This window comes from Microtus pennsylvanicus, chromosome X (genome assembly GCF_037038515.1).
Source record: "Microtus pennsylvanicus isolate mMicPen1 chromosome X, mMicPen1.hap1, whole genome shotgun sequence".
Classification (NCBI taxonomy): domain Eukaryota; kingdom Metazoa; phylum Chordata; class Mammalia; order Rodentia; family Cricetidae; genus Microtus; species Microtus pennsylvanicus.
Genome location: NC_134601.1, coordinates 91,452,230 through 91,467,925, shown reverse-complemented (window position 1 = coordinate 91,467,925; position 15,696 = coordinate 91,452,230). Strand labels below are relative to the sequence as shown.

The following is a 15,696-nucleotide window of genomic DNA, read 5'->3' as shown; positions in this document are numbered from 1 at the left end:
ATTAGGAAACAACCTTCCTCAAGACCCAGCAATACCAATTTTGGGTATATATCGAAAGGATGCTCAATTATACCACAAGGACATGCGCTCAACTATGTTCATAGCATTATTCATAATAGCCAGCACCTGGAAACAACATAGATGCCCCTCAACCAAAGAATGGATAAGAAAAATGTGGTACATTTACACAATGGAATACTATTCAGCAGTAAAAAAATGACATCTTGCAATTTACAAACAAATGGACAAAACTAGAAAAAAATCATACTGAGTAAGGTAACCCACACCCAGAGAGACAAATAAAGTATATGCTCACTCATAAATAGATATTAGACATAAAGCAAAGAATTACAAGCCTACAGTTCACAACTCCAGAGAGCCTAAACAAGAAAGAGGACCCTAAGAGAGACATTAGAAAGGAGAAACTGGACAATATCTCCTGAGTAAGTTGGGAGCATGGAGGGCAGGATGGGTGTGGGAGGGGAGAGGGGAGAAAAGGGGGAGTGAGAAAATTTATAGCTCAATAAAACAATAAAAAAAACACTAAAAAATAATAAAAATTTTAAAAAGACTGTATTGGGGCTACTGAATTATGAACTAATAAAGCAAAACCTCTGCTTTACTGAGACAATTGATACTTGTCAGCCGGGGCTGAAGAATCAAGAAGAGACCAGCATAACTGAGGTGAAACCTGGGAAGCATTTCCTCAAAGCACACAGAAACTGTTCCAGACGTGGCTAGGTATGTCATGCTGGCAGCTGAACTTGGTAGTGTAAGATTGTTCCAGGTTGCATGCTTAAGCATGAAGGGATTATGGGGAACAGCTGGAGCTTGATGCTGTGTTTCAGGGTTGGAGACTGTGAAGTGAGTCCGGGAGAAACAATGGTGAAAATGTTGCCTCGGTTGCAGTAAAATGCCCAGGGTGGAAATGGTCATGGAGAGAAGTTGAGGCTCGGCATCATGTGACAGGATTAGAGTCCAGAATGAGAAGGTTAAGTTGGGGGGAGGGACAGTGTGGGAGAGCAATGGAAGAGATACTTGATAGAGGAACCACTTAAGGGGTTAGGGAGAAACCTGGTGCTAGGGAAATTCCTCACAATAATGGAGAGAGAGTGCCTGAACAGGTCATCCGCTGTAACCATGTCGGTAATGACTCAGCTGCCATCATAGAGTCTTCATCCAATAGCTGATGGAACCAGATGCAGAGATCTACAGTCAAGCACCAGGCCAAGATCCAGAAACCCAATCCAAGAGAGGAAGGAGGAAACATATGAACAAGGGAGGTCAAGATCATGAAAGGGAAATCTATAGAGACAACTGAACCAAGCTCGTGGGAACTCATGAACTTTAGACCGACCGCTGTGGCCCCTCCAAGGGACCGAACTAGGGCCTCTGCATGTGGGAGACAGTTGTGTAGCTTGTTCTGTTTGAGGGATCCCTGGCTGTGGGACCAGGACGTATCCCTAGTGCATGAACTGACAAGGTCCTTGATGCTTGGTACTGCCTTAACTTAATGTGTCAGACTTTGTAGACTCCCCTTACTCTTTCTGAGGAGTGGATTGGGGGTGAGCTGGGGGAAGGAGGGGGAGTGGGAGGAGGGGAGAAGAACAATGTTTGGTATGTAAAATGAATAAAAATTTAAATAAAAAAGAAGTTGATAAGAGGCAACTGTTAAAGGTACAACCCAGATGAAGTGGAGATTGAAGCATTTGGGAAATAAGAGTACCTAAGATGACCTTCAAAGACCGCATCAGCTATGGAGTAGAGTTGATCTGAGCTTCCTTTGGAGGAGTTCCGAAGATCATAAGGGAATCGCAGACCTTGATCACTGAGTTCTTTCCACTGGTGGAGTTTGGTCTTGTTTTATTCAGATTGAGACTGTGTCCTGGTTCTTCTTGCAGTAATAAAAATTTGAACTTACTTTGATTTTACAAGAATCTACAGTTGAGAGACTTTTGAGTTTTAGAGATACTTTGGATAGTTTAGAGACTTTAGATATTTTAGAAAAGTAATGAAATTAGAAAACCACTTTGGATGATTTAAAGAGGCTGAACTTTGTTTTTTTTGGTAGCGAGCTAGTTTAAATAATTATGGCATATATAGACAAGGAATACATGACACTCATTTACAATGAGATAGATTGGCATGGATATGCTGAAATGAATGTTCTTCAACAAAATACATTGATGAGCTAGGCGAGAGAAGCATACCCATCGTCCCAGCACTTCAGAGGTAGATGCAAGAGGGTTAGGAACTCAAAGTCATTCTCAACTTTATAACAAGTTTGAGGCTAGTTTGGGCCATGTGAGACTATTTATAAAAACAAAGCATACCAAAACAAAGAAGGAAAAACATTAATTGAATTTTTAAAAAAGCCTCTTGGGTCGGAGATTCCAGCAAATGGTTAGTTCTGACCAAAACTCAAGGATATGTCCCTTCTGTTCCTGTAAAGGCACCACTTTTCCCTTCTTTCACAAAGAAGGAACCCAAGAGAGAGAAAACAGTCTGTATCAGCTCAGTGATACAAGGGGCACTATCCCCCATCTGAATAAGTGAACACAGCTTTTATTGTAACTTCATAATTTTATGTGTTTTGAGGATAAAATAGTGTTATGATTTATAAAACTCCATAGAATTGTATCAGACTAATTGTCTTGCTTATTATCCCAAATACTTACATTTTGACTGTGTGATTTGACATTTGATCTTTGTAATTTTAAAATGTGCAATATACTACATTTAAGTACATTTAAACTTACTCCATTGAGACTTTGTAAATTTTAAATATTTTCTTCTCCACCTACATCCCCAGATTCTGTATCATTTTACTCTGTGTTTCTGAATTTGGTTGCCCTAGATTCCACTGGGAAGTGAGAATATAAAGTAGTTGGTTTTCGTGCCTGGCACATTTCACTTGGCATAATTTTTTACACTGTGTTTTAAACAATGGAATTTCCTTATTTTTACAGTACACATTTTAAAGTAATGTAACTTTCAAAGGGAATAGAAGTGCAAGAGTTCCCAGGTAAGCAGTTATTGACCGTTGATGGATGCCAGGAGGAGAGTCGTTTTCCTTTTTTCTTTTTAAAAAAATATCTTGGCCCCAGTTAGGTCTACTATGTTCTGGTGGATGGATGGCCTTGACCTATCAGTCTGGGGGCAGCAGAAAATGGAATCTTTGGGGGAGAAATAAAGAGGTAGGGAGGAAGTTGAGAGTGGGTGTGGTAAGCTGGGGGGAGTTGGGGGAGGAGGAATGGGTAGTAAATGTTGTCAAAGTCCATTGTAGGTATGCGTGAAATTCTCAAAGAATTAATTGAAAATGCTATATTAAAAAAGAAATGCATTTGTCCCCTCCAAATATTTGCAATAGGTCATTGCATGTTGGTTTTTCCTTCCTTCCCTGATAAAGACCCTTGGTGGACCTCTGTAAGAAGCCGATAAGACTATTTGGCTAGTTCTCTGACCAAGAGCAAAGTATAGAAAGACAAAAGTATAGTTAATTTGTTTTTCTATTTTTAAACAATTCTCTGGACCCCTTTTGTTAACAGTGTTGAGCATTGAACTCTGGGCTTTGCATATGCTAGGTAACTCCTCTAACACCGAACTATAACTACTGAACTTGAAATCCCATTTTATTTGCTTCATTTATTTTGTCCTGTTAAGAAGCTAGGCAAAGGTAAGCTCTAGCAAAGCTCCAAGACCAACAATCATAAATGAAAAATTAGTGAGATTTTCAGTATATGACCGCTCTTGTAAGACAAAAGGGTGACTAACCCAAATTTAATATTTCTTAGCTAGAGTTAATATGATATATATTGCTAATAATATATATGTTGCTGCAGGATTCCATTAATTCATGGATTTTTCACAAGCCATTGAAATCTTACCTTTTCCATTTGTTAGTTGTGGTATTACCTATGTCATCTGTTAAATACGAATATGCAGGTGGAGATGGATCTGAGAGGAATTCGGTAAGGAAATGGGTATGATCAAAATATACTACATGAAATTCTCAAACAAATAATATACTTTAAAATGGTGATTACTATAGCTCTCTCATTAAGCTATATTAAGGATTGTATTGGACTAATATTTTAAAAAATATATAAAACAATTGAAACAGTGCCTCACAGTGAGCTCACAAAAAAATGTTTACTATTGTGATTACAGTTCAAAACAAATCTTTTGGCAGATCCAATGATTTACCTCGTTATTCTTTTGTTTGTTTGTTTTTTCGAGACAGGGTTTCTCTGTGGTTTTAGAGCCTGTCCTGGAACTAGCTCTTGTAGACCAGGCTGGTCTCGAACCCACAGAGATCCGCCTGCCTCTGCCTCCCAAGTGCTGGATTAAAGGCATGTGCCACCACCGCCCGGCTTTACCTCGTTATTCTAATACATCTATAGGTATTGTTAGCTCTTTTATTCACACAAGGTAGCCATGTCCTTTCTTTCTTTCTTTTTTTTATTGAGAAAATGAGAAAAAAAAGTTTCCACCTCCTCCCAGCCTCCCATTTCCCTCCCCCTCCTCCCACCCTTCTCCCCCTCCTCCCACCCTTCTCCCCCTCCCCCCACTCCTTTCCCCCTCCCTCTCCAGTCCAAAGAGCAGTCAGGGTTCCATGTCCTGTGGTAAGTCCTAGGTCCTCCCCCTCCGTCCATATCTAGGAAGGTGAACATCCAAACTGGGTGGGCTCCCACAAAGCCAGCACCTCTCTGAACATGGCGAACAATGAGAGCTGATGAGACGCCAAGGACAATGGCAAGGGGTTTAGACCATGTCCTTTCCTATCACTGTACTTTTTGCGTTTTGGTGCTTTGGCTGGAACCGAAGTATCAGGTGTGCTAGGCAAGCACTGAGCATGCAATGGTGGTGCATGCCTTTGCACAGCTCTAATCCCAACACTCAGGAGTCAGAAGCAGGCAGATATCTGAGTTCAAGGCCAACCTTGTCTATAGAGCTAGTTTCAGGACAGCCAGGGCTACACAGAGAAACTCTGTCCTGGAAAAAAGTGTGGTTATTAACACGTTGTGGCCACACTTTATTTCTAGCAAATTATTGCCCGTTTTTATTGGTATATATTTATGTTTTCCCTTGGTACCAAATGCAGAGCTTTGCAGGTAGTAAATGTTTGACACAACTTTATTGAATATATTTCAGCTGTTATTGTTGAGTTACATGCTGAAATTTATTTCATTGCTATTACTGGCTGTGTATGGCCCTTAGTGAAAAGCCTGTCTTCAGATTCAGGTGTAAAAGGAGTTTTTAAAGTCTGATCTCAGTGTGCCTTACACATTGCATCAGCCTGTAGGTTTCCTCTCACAGGAAGTCCAGTGTAATACTGTGCAGAGCAACTATCAAGGTTGGGGTGGGGTGTGTGGACATCAGCCATCTCTTGCACAGGAAGTGGCCATAACTTTGCAATTGTCTTTGTACTCTTTCTTTCAGAAGTTTCCTGAAAGAGGTGGAGGTGGATGACCACGGAAATAAATTCAAAGTAAAAAGGTGTTTTCCTGGTTCCCATATAGAGGGAAATAAGCTAAGGATCTTGGAGAGTTAAGGCCAGGAGGTCTTCCTCATTTTCTTATGCACTCGGTCATTTATTTACTCACCTGATAGTCCTGGGGGAAACATTTGACCCGTTGCCTTGAGAAGACAGCGAAGGCCTAGAAACAGTCCTTAGTTTGGGTTTCTACTAAAAATGGATGCATAAGAGCAGTTGGACAACTACTGATTTTGCTCAAGGTTATCAAAGAAGACTTTCTAGTGACAGCCAGCATCATTTTTATCTTTTAAGACAACCTAAAATCTTACTCTTCTGAGAACCTTTCTAACTTGTCTAACTCTTTGTCTCTCATCCTGGGAGGACTGTTTATTTTAATCTATACATCTGATGTCACTTTATACCTTTATCAAGTATTTGTCACATCCTATAGAGTAACACAGTTTCTTTGATACATTTCTGTTTTCCTCTTTGCTGTAGTCTGAGACTCCGGGAATCGGATGTGAAGATTGAGGTTCAGCTAGTAAATGATTATGTAGGGTCATATAGTTATGTAGGGTCCTATAGTCAGAGCTGAGTTGAAGGACTCTGTCTCAGGGTTCTTTCTCATCTAACACTGAGTGAGTACTTGAACATATTACAGAAGGGGTCCCCATTACAGTCTGCAAATTCTCATTTTTCTCTTTTATCTTTTTCCCTCTGTCTTCCTTTCTTTCCAAACACAGCCATGAACTATAGCACCTCAAATGGGAAATCCGTTTGACTTTCCATTGCACTGAAAATCTGCACGGACTACAAGCATACTATATATATAAGGGGCCCCGCTTGCTGGATGTGGTGATACATAGCACAGAATCCTAGCACTTGTATGGCCGAGGCAGGGAGATGGTTTTATTCTGAGTTTGAGGTTAGTCTGAAAAAGGTCCTGAAAGCCTGGGGTTTAAAGGAAAACTTTGTCTCAAAAAAATAAAAATAAACAGTCCCTTTGTGCTGTTGTTGAAAGCTGGGCCCTTACCAACATGTTCTGTGCTTGTGGGATAAAGAGGAACTCTCAAGCGTTCAGTATCCTTTGTTCTACTTCATATTCTCGTCACAGATGACATTTTTTTTTTAAAAAACCTCTCTGGCCCCTAATAGTTTCCATCTATGGTGCTGAAGATGGACACCATTAGTTATTCCTTTATTGAAGTCATTATCTCCAGAAGTACCTTGTTTAAAAGCCAGTGGGGGATGGTTGGGAATGTAACTCAAACAGTTTGAGCCCCTGTCTAGCACACGAGAAGCCATGAGCTTAATCCCCAATATCACACACACAAAAGAAAACAAAATAGGCACTAGAATACCTTAACTGAGCGCATGCAAAAGGAGTGTTACTGGATGGAATTTTTTCAGAGTTAGTTGAGAGAACATAGTCCCTTCTTAGAGAAGGGCTTACTGCCTTGCTCCTACTCCAAGCTTTAGTTAGAAACTCAAAAGAAACAGTCGCTAAATCTTTCTAGAAGTGAAATCTGGATACACTGTTCTCAGTGTCTAAGCTATCATTATTATTTATTATTATTATTCTGGTGGAAGGAAGGTATTTGCAAGATAGTGTTGATGTGAATGGGTCCCTATTCTCGGCTACCGTCACAGCCTTGGACCCTGTAATCACAGGAAAACAGACAGTAAATAAAGAGGACCAGGGGACTATGGAGTGTTTGAGTCAGAGAGGCTGAAAGCAACAATGACTCCCAACTATGCTGTCTAGAGAAGGAACAGAGTTGAGACTATGCTCCTCACACTTTTAATTCTCAGGCCATGGTCTTTTTGCTTGAGTCCAAACTTAAAAAAACTTTATATGGCAAAAACAGATTATTTACAAAAGCTTGACTATTGTCTAGGGCCTTATTTTCACTAGTTAGACTGAAGGGTGCAGTCTGAAACCAACATCACAGGATCTGTCCCCATCCTTCATCCTCTGCGTAATTACAATTTAAGGTGGAAGGTCCTAAATGAGAACCGATCATCTTCCTAGTTGTGAATGTAGACTTCCCAGGGACTGCATACATGAGGCTTGAGCATATAAGTCATTGCCTTCCCAAGCTCTTCAGTTATCCTTCTCATCCTGGAGGTCACATTGATTTTAAAGATATAGCATTATCTTTTATTTTATTTTCGCTAATTTTTTTCCTTCATTGTGGTTAATAAAATACAGTTTAAAACATCCTAGCATCGGAGCAGTAACTGAATACAAATTCAGCCTTCACCCTTATTTCTGAGTGTTGTTTGCTTAGACAAAGCTGCTTTATCTACAGTGTGTGGCAGAGAGTTACCAGTATATTCCCTGCGGTAACTTGGTCAGACTATGGCTTGCCTCACCTGCTGTATCCCTTGGGAGAAAGCAGATTCTCTGAGTCTCACAGGGAGGGAACAATGTACTAGCACCGCACACCCGAATACCTCAAGCCATGGCTCAAGTTCAGATCAAGCTGCACGCTGGGAAGACATTCCAGGTGGTGGTGAGGTTCACTCCTGATTTGGAGCTCACTTGCTTTCACAGTGGAGAAATACTGACTGATATGATCTGCGAGATGGCCCAGTCGGTGCTGGCTTCTCAGGAGAACTGTCCTGTATGTTCTACCCACAGAGGCCCGGGGCTCCAGGCCTGCTAAAGCAACCACCTCGATCTCACAAAGGTGTGCTGCTGTAAAGATGGAGCAAGTAGGTGCTGCCACTTCTGGAGACAAAGAGCCAAAAGTTTCTACATTCTCTATTTGCTAGTCTTTTTAAACTTTTCTATAGTTTGGGCTCTAAAATGATGGGAAGGAGAGTCATACCCAAAAGGGAACTCACTTGTCTTTAGAAGGGGGTGGAGGTAAAACTGTCACATTTATTCTGTGCTACTCCTTATAAGTCATAGAGCTGCTTCTGTCTGTCACGAAAGAAGGAAAGCAGAATTCCAGGGTGAGAAGGCATTCTCACAGGAGAAGATTACCATTGTTTCAGTGGAAATGGTATGGTACCATATTTCAGTTTTGATACAAATGGGCTTCCAATTTAAAATTCTGACAATGGATTTTCATTCGATATTATCATAGCTCTGATATTTGAGGATTCCCTCAGTTGCTCTTGGAACCTCTTTGCCTCATGAGCAGAGCCCAAAGGCAGCTTATAACTTCCTGCTTTCTCACTCTGAAGAATGGGAAGTCAGTGAGTGTCTTTGGAGGCCGCTTGAGAATGGGTGGAGATAGAGCAGTAGGGGCTATTGCTGCACTAGCAGCTCCTTTCACAATAGTTCTGTTTTGTCATGTTGTACCCAGATTTCCGTTGGTTAGCCTCAACTTTATCTTCCTCATTTCTGTTTCCTCTTCATGATACAGAGTCCTTCCGAACATGTGACCTGCCTGCTCACAACATAAAGCTCAGCTTTCCCTGATCGCTATAGTTCGGTTCGGCACCTATATCCCATCCAAGACAAAGGCACGAACTACTTTGATGACAGGTATAGTATCCATTTATTCTCTTAGATTTCCATACTGTGACAGTGTTCACAACAGCTTACAGTGGATTGGATATGCCTAACTGCTTCTCAGGTCACAGTTAGGGATGGAGGTCAAAGATAAGACAGGAGAAGTTTTCTATTGGCTTTCTAGGCTGGAGTTTGTGGTAGCTGAGAGAGGGGACATGATAGTTCCTAAAAATGATAGGGCTTAGAAGATAGTCATGTAGAAGTTAAATGTTCTTCACAACCAGGAGTTAGGAGTTCTGAATAGCATTTTTTCAGTTTGTCCTTTATCTATCACCTTAATTCTTTTAGCGAGTCGTTTCTGCATTCTAGCGCTCAGGCTTGGAGCTTCTTTTTCAAAAAAGAGGAAGACAAAGATCTCTGGAGTGCCATTTAATGTCCTAGTCCCTGTGTCTCTTATTTCAAAGGTTATCAGCCCTCCGCTGAGAAGGGGGATGGGACCGATGCTCGAATGTAAACTTTTAAGCAGTGTTGAACACACGTTGGAAAACTGGTGTTGTTATGAAAGGTATGACCAAGAGATGAAAGTTTCTTCCTCTTCTAGTCTTATACCCCACTACTCCAATGTTAGAACTGAAAAGTCACACAGAAGGAAGTTTGAGAGTAGAAAGAGAACAAATATGTAAGTGAGGACCAGAGGTCTAAGGAGAAGGAAGAAGGTAATTGCCCAAGGCCATGCACAGAACCTACAGCACAGCTCAGTCTAATCACAGGCCAGGGCTTTTTTTGTCCTGCTGTAGGACGGAGACACCAGAAAGTAGAGGTGCCTTGCATTTGAGGCAGGTGGCTCTTCTTCTATTGGAAGAAATCTGGATATTTCGGAATGGCCCTGAGTACTTCTTCTCCACTAACCTATTTCCTGATATATGGCTTATTCTGGACACTTAGAGAACTTTGGGTAAAACCTCATGCCTCTTTTACCAAGATTATGCCCTCCAATTTCTTTGGTGATGACCGATCTATTGGTCTCTTTGGGAACAGATCTCTGGAGCTAGCCAATGGAGGATGTTGTGCTCTCATGGGGGATGAATGATGCTATTTCAAATCAGATCATGACAAATAGAAGAGTTTAGGAATCCTTCAATTACCACCGCATGTAGTCATCTAGCTCTTTATTCTATGGGTCTGACTAACTTTTTCCAACTGAACTTGCTTTTCTTCTGTGTACTCCTTTGAATAGGTGCAACGAACATCAAAAGTGAAAATGAAACTGGCCTACATCCAGCTTAATGACGGACTTCTTCCATCAATACTGGGACCAAGTATTTATAATAATTTTTTAATTCAGAGTGTTGACTCTTTAGCCCCTCTCATACTTTTCTTCCTGGCTTCGTGAGGTATATGGGGTCAGTTAGGGCATTCAGGAGGCTAGGAATATCTCTGGGGTGTCCAACTCTTCTTACAGCAGGTGACAGGCAGTGGAGAGGATGACAGGAAGCAGCAACAACTGTCCATTACCCTTTTCTTTGCTATTGTAAATACAACCTCTTTTAATCAATTTCCTTGGATTTTACTAGCTCCAAAGTCTGAAGCAAGGTCTCTTTAAGCACCTTCATAAGAAGCTATAGAAATCTCACCAGACAACTTTCAACCACCTTGACATGTAAGACTTCTGTCCACATCTCTAGAGAAGACAAATTGAAGCCCAAGAAAGGTTTTATCCCAGCTGTGATTGGCTAGGATCAGTACCTAATTTTGTCTGATTCTTTCCATCGTACCACATGTGGTGGCCACGACAGCTGCCGTGTTAGAAAGTCACACGTTTGGGAGATGTAGGGTGACTGAGAGAAAAGTTAGGGAGTAGAAAAGACAATTTTGATTTTTAGCTTTTACGTCATCAAATTGGAGCGATGTGTTAACCTCTTATATTCATCTAAGAGCTTAGGAAAAACAGCATATTTTTGCTGAAATAGCATTCAGGGAAGTTTTCCTTTCCTAGTAATCTTGAGATGTTTGCCACTTTTTCTGCCAGTGCTTAATATAGGCTATCTACTTTTTTTTTCAAACCTACATTTAGTTCTGGGCAGGACAAAATTCGATAATGGCAAGCTGGCATTTTGAACAATAGGATTTGTGTGATGCAAAAGACAATCTCAAGTTCCAGGTGTGGCTCTTCTGACAGTTTCCTTACTGCCCCAGTGGCTGTGAGTTCGAACAGCTTAATGATGCCCTGCAAAATCCACTGTCCTGTTTTGCTCTTTGTTGCTGTTCTTCTCCCTTTTTGCAGGGGGATATAAGACAGGAAAATGCGATGCTGAGGAAAGCTGAGGGACACAATGAGATGACATATGATAGAACCCCCAAACTCTAAATGACTTATTATATGACTTTCCCCAAACTTCCTTTTCTCATTTTTAATCTTGAGTCGGTAAAGCCAAGCGACTTAAAAGGGAATTTTAATAGTATTCGCTTGTAACTATTTATGCGACATCTGGCTAAGGCCTCAAGAAATTACTGCTTCAATTTTGCTAAACAAATTGTCAATCATTTTTTTCATGTTGATATTTATTTCATTTATTTATTTTAACTTTAAAAACACATTTTAGTCACCTTTTTTTCTGTATAAGTAATGAAATACAGAGTTTATACATGCTAGCCAAACGCTCTTCCACAGAGTTTTAGCCCTAGGCTTTGTTTTTTTTTTCTTTTTTTGTATAAGATAGGGTCATGTTACATAGCTTAGGATGGCCTCAAACCCGAAGTTCTCCTATCTCTAAGAAAGCTGGTATTCAGACATGTACTATCATAACTGGGTATAACCACAAGTTTTGAGCATTTGCTACATAACACATATTAAATGGATGTCTTTATATACTTTATCATTACTCTCACAGTGACTTCCTGCACATTCTTGTGGCTGTAAAAAACTAGGAGTGAGGGACATAAAATCACTTATCTAAGATGTACACTAGCTAATGGCAGAGCTGGAATTCAAGACCATTTTTAAAACTCAAAGTCATGCTGAGAACACAGCATGAAGGAAGTGGATAGAGGGAAGGAACAAGGATGTTGCCTTTGAGGCTTTTAAAATCAGGGCTGCAGGATAACTACCAAACTGGCCTGTTTCAGCTGGATAGAAGAGTTAAGTGTGGCTTGGGTCACGGAGTCTCCCGGACAAATACTCAGGATCCCTGGTTTGGTATGGTGCCTTAGGCCTATTTTGCTCCCTCCCCCTCTTTTGGTGTTTCAGCCGGTCAGGTCAGCCTCTGCGTTTGTCTGAGGCTCAGGGTCTAACTTCATCACCACATCCCTTCTCTTTCTAGGTGCACGTCTTCTAGGATGTTCTTGCTGCTCAGTGGATGCTCCTGACCTGGCCTTCTGCAGTGTCACGCTCCGTGTATTTGACAAGCTGAGTTGGACACTCTGTGTGGTAGAGTGTCAGTTTGTCAAATACCCCAAGTGTGGCTCCTGCCTAGCATCTCCAGGCCCAGGACAGAGCAAATAGCCTGCTGGCTATATACAAATGCTTATGAACCATCGAGCTTTCTCAAGGTACTCTGTGGCTCTGAGGGAACTATAACATTTCATCAGGAGACGTCAGAGTAAGGAAGGTCCAGCTCTGGGGCCGACACATCTGGGATCTATCTACACACCTTGTGAGACTGCCATGGAGTGCCCAATGGGATTAAAATATATTAAGGGATACCAAGAAGGATGTGCAATTTGATTTAGTATTAATGTCTTCTTTCACATTCCTCTTCCTGCAGCCAGAACACCAGAGTTTTTCTACAAGCATCTTGACATCAAGAAGAAAGTAGGACATAGAAATCCACTTTCTTGTCCCTGGAGCACACGTTGACCTTGCCTGCATTTTCTCTTTTTCTGTTTTCTTTTGTGTCTTCTCAAAGTATTCTTTCTGTTTCTCTTGGCACACCCACTTCTTCCATGTACGTTCAGACCCCACCAAACTCCAAACACTCTGAGCAGTTCGGAACATCGACCTATACTTTAGCTTTACTCCTTGAGTAGATCCAGGTATGTGCTCTTATATTTCCTGCCACTCACTACATCCCCCTAAATTGTCAGTGAATTTTTCCAGGGTCTATTCTTGAATTCCCCATTACATTGTAAGTGTCTAGAGCATATTATAGTTACTTGATTGCTGCATTCCCTACTATTGTCCAGTATTTTAATTTGTTTAATAAATGTTTACCAATTAATTGATGTTCTACTAGTCCATTGCCTTTGGTGAAATATCATGCGGGGTTTTGTGAAAAAAAATCAAACTGTGTGTATTCCAATGCTAACGTGTACACAAATAGGAACCAAACAGATTTTTTTCCTGAGAAATAAGACTTAGGACTGGAGAAGGAGGGTAATAAAAAATAGACTCAGAGGGCAAGTGAATTTTGGAATTGTTTGTTTATGTGGAGCTTTTAAACAGAATTTTCTGAGCCTTTAACATTCTGCACTGAATGAACTTTAATACAGAACTATAGAAAGGCATTTCCAATACCTATCTCCAGAGTCTAACATTTCGTGATATATATTTTGGGAAGTTTCTCTAGAGAAATTCCATACTTTCTCTCTGTTCTGGAGATACCTAATTTCAGTCTAACTTCCCACGCATCAGCCAGCTACCTAAATGACAAGACCTATCTTTTCACCCCATTTTCTGCTTAGAAGAGTCACTCTCTATAGGAAGGACTTACTGGCTTATCCTGCCTGGGAAAACACCTTAGTTTTGGAGCAAAGACCATCTCTAGCAGATGTCAGCAGCAATGCAGGCACACTGCTAAAATTCACGGGTCTCACTTCCAGTCTTTGTTTGGCCATTGTCTTGATGTCTGTTACTTTTGACAAGTCATCATTTCTCTCTGAGCTTCGTTTCCCATTTTGTGATATGTGAATGCTCAGATCAGTAATCCTTAAGCTTTTTTCAAATGAAAGACCAGAAGACATCCCTGATGGTTCCTGCGTTGGGGGGGTTCCTGCATTTGTGACTAATTGTACTAGAGAAATTTCAATAATAATTCTCTCCTCAAGTCCAGGGATTACTTTTTTTTTTTTTAGCAGAATAAGATAAATGAGTGTTTTTAAAAGGAGCTTGAGGGGGGCTGGGCTAAGAGCTGTTTCGTGAAGGAAGCTGAGGTTTCTGCTGAGTGAGGCCACTGCTGTGTGGAGGCTTGTAAGTAAAATGGAGAAGAAGAAGTGGTCCTTCTCACCAGTTATGTGTAGCTAGCATCCAGCAAGGAAGAAAATGCTGAGGTTTTGATCACAAACTTGGCAGTATTAGTGGGGGCAAAATGTGGAGGCCTGTTACTTGCTCATTTTTGTGTACTGTTTTGACTTTTGTAATCATCTCAAAGTGGGAGCAGCTCTTGTTGAAACTATAGGCAACGTAGTAACTCTCATGAATAGTAAAGAAGTTGATTTGATATGAAATACATGGGGGAAAGGAAGCAGTACAAACCTGACCCCAATTGATTTCTAGACAAGGGAATTTTACTCAATGGTACATAAATACATAGCTCTCCCCCCCTCTTCTCTTCCCTCTTGTCCCCTCCCCTCCCTTTCCCTTCTCTTCCTTTCCTTCCCTTCCCTCTTCCTTCCCTTTACTCCCTCACTTCCCCTTCCCTCTCCCTTGCCTCCCCATTCCCTTCTTTATCCTCCTTTCTCTTTCCTTTCCTTAAAAATAATCTGCTACACTTAACCCTCTCCACATTGCAAGAAGAGTTCAGGAGTTAAAGAAAATAACTGATGAATATTGCAACTAACCCAAAGATTTTAGTGATACTACACACATGTTTTAAACAAGGAAATTACTTCATATCTATGTTCATTGTCCTTTGAGAAAGAAGTAGGGCTTCTTGCCACACTTCCTGTTGCCCTGAGAAGAGTCCCTAAGTAGAACTGAAACGAAGATGGAGTGGGGGAATGGCTATTCTGTAGAATACTGTTTAGAAGAGATTGGTTTGTTTTAGATAGGACTATTCACGGTGTGAGAAGGAAAATGGCGTGAGTTGGAAAGTGAAAGACTAAGTTTAGCCAAAAAACAAACTGACAGCAACAAATATCTATAGTATAGTTTAGCCTAGCATTACAGAACTACAGTCCCAGCTACTTGGAAGTCTAAGGCAGCTGGCAAGCTCAAAGCCTAGAGTGAAATAAAGGCAAGCCTGAGCAAGTTAATGAGATCTCATAAAAATAAAATGTTAAACAAATACAAGAATATAGCTTAGTAGTAGAGTACTTGGTTAACGCTGGTTAAATTTCCTGTAACACACACACACACACACACACACACACACACACACACACACACACACAATTTCTTGTAAAACACACACAGACACAGAGAAGAAAAGGATCTAGGGGGGCTTACCATCTTATTTAGTCTCATTTTAGGTAGGTCCTACTGTGTCTTAAGACAAACACAACTGAAGTTGCTGTCATGATTAAACATTTATTACCACCAGAAGAATAGAACACAAGAGCATTAGGTTTGCAGTGTAGGAACAGATGTGTACCTTGGTCTTTGATTTGGCAATATTAATTAATTAACACAGATGATTGCCTGAGTTGGTAGGACTGAGCCTCACTTACATGATTTTCTGGTGATGCTTTGAGGCATGAAAAAGAAACTTTAATGCTATGGGAAATTCTCTAGTGTTTTCAGAGGAGGAGTGGAGGCCCTGGGCAGGAACATAGAAGGGTCCAGAGCCAAACTCAGAAGCTAGTTTTCTTGAGGGGC

At 40.9% G+C, this 15,696-nt stretch overlaps 1 long non-coding RNA gene across 1 annotated transcript; it reads left to right on the top strand.

Annotated features, from left to right (window-relative positions):
• Positions 1-8,920: 8,920 nt before the first annotated feature.
• On the top strand, positions 8,921-12,400 carry LOC142841235 (uncharacterized). The gene is made up of 4 exons (XR_012909034.1): positions 8,921-8,978; positions 9,410-9,510; positions 10,183-10,264; positions 12,266-12,400. It is a non-coding gene; the product is annotated as an uncharacterized LOC142841235 (long non-coding RNA).
• The last annotated feature ends 3,296 nt before the right edge of the window (positions 12,401-15,696 follow it).